Genomic DNA, 1406 nt, shown 5'->3' with positions numbered 1-1406 from the left:
TTCCTCATGAGGACAATTAAGTGTTCTATAGTAGCCATTCTTCACAATGTTATCCATAGCTTGTCATTATCTACACATTTTTTTGTGTGTGTGTGGCAACATGACAGTTTATTTTGGCGCTTCCACCCATCCTACAGAATTTACAGCTTCATGGGTCTGTGATAATCCCACTCTCTGAGTGCCAAGTTCATCTCCCTGACCAACAAGCAGGGCTCACTCAGCACTCAAGAAGACCCTCTTGTGTGCAGTGTTGGTGTATGGATGCCAGAGCCACTCGACATCAGCTGTGTCCTCCTGCTCCAGAGTGCCCAAGCGAATCATGTACAACTTCAGCTCAAAGCGAGGCCCTACTTCAGTCAGTTCTACATTTCGGGGGTCTGTGTTCTTGAAGATGTGGTGCTGGAATGAAATGTAGTCATCCTGGCTTGAGAAAGTAACAATCCTGTGGCTGTCATGTTTGGGGACAGAGAACAGGTACCGCAGAATGTCAGAGACCCATTTGCCTAGGTGAGAGGAGAAGCCATGCATAATGAGATAGGGCTTGGCTTCTGACATGGTGCCCAGGTCAGGGATGTTATGTTGCATGATAATGTTGCAAAGAGTGAAGTATGCAGTGGGGTCAAAGGGAAGGTGGCTGACAATTAACCCCACAGGTGTGCCACGGTGCTCATGAACAACCAGCAGGTCGGTGACTCCATTGACTTTGTAGGCTCTCACCAACTTCATGCTGGCCTCAGTTCATGCGCTGCGCACCTGAGAACACCAGCTTTAGCTCCTTTGCAAACATCTTGAGGCGGGAACAGGGGTCTTGGGAAGTGGTGATCATAATCTTGGGATCCTCAAGATTTGCATAGTCAATAAAGCATAAATAAACATCTTTCTGGTATTCTCTGCTCTCAGCCAAGATTCATCTGATGTCAACAGTGATATCTCTCGTTCCAAGTTCTCTTCTGAATCCTGCTTGAATTTCTAGCACTTCTATGTCAATGTACTGCTGCAGCCATTTAAAAATTATGTCCAGTAAAATTTTATTTGCGTGAGGTATTAATGATTTTGTTAGATGATTTCAGCATTCTGTTGGGTCACCTCTCTTTGGAATGGGAACAAACATGGGTTTCTTTTAATTAGTTGTCCAAGTAGTTGTCTTCTAAATTTCTTGGCATAGATAAGTGAAGGCATACAGTGCTACATCTGTTTGTTGAAAGATTTCAATCTGTATTCCATAAATTCCTGGAGCCTTGTTTTTTTCTCCAATGCCTTAAGTGCAGCTTGGATGTCTTCCTTCATTATCATTGGTTCTTGATCATATGCTACCTCTTGAAATGGTTAAACGTCTATCATTTATTTTTGGTAAAGTTACTCTGTGTATTCTTTCCATCTTCTTTTGGTGTTTTCTGTATCATTCA

The 1406-nt window shown here is 43.0% G+C and overlaps 1 pseudogene; it reads right to left on the bottom strand.

The window, feature by feature from the left end:
• Positions 1 to 213: 213 nt before the first annotated feature.
• LOC102836364 lies at positions 214 to 859 on the bottom strand (annotated as a pseudogene).
• Positions 860 to 1406: the final 547 nt, after the last annotated feature.

The sequence above is a fragment of the Chrysochloris asiatica genome, unplaced genomic scaffold, assembly GCF_000296735.1.
Source record: "Chrysochloris asiatica unplaced genomic scaffold, ChrAsi1.0 scaffold00004, whole genome shotgun sequence".
NCBI lineage: Eukaryota > Metazoa > Chordata > Mammalia > Afrosoricida > Chrysochloridae > Chrysochloris > Chrysochloris asiatica.
Note: the sequence above shows the minus strand (reverse complement) of the source record. Positions and strands in the feature narration are given on the sequence as shown.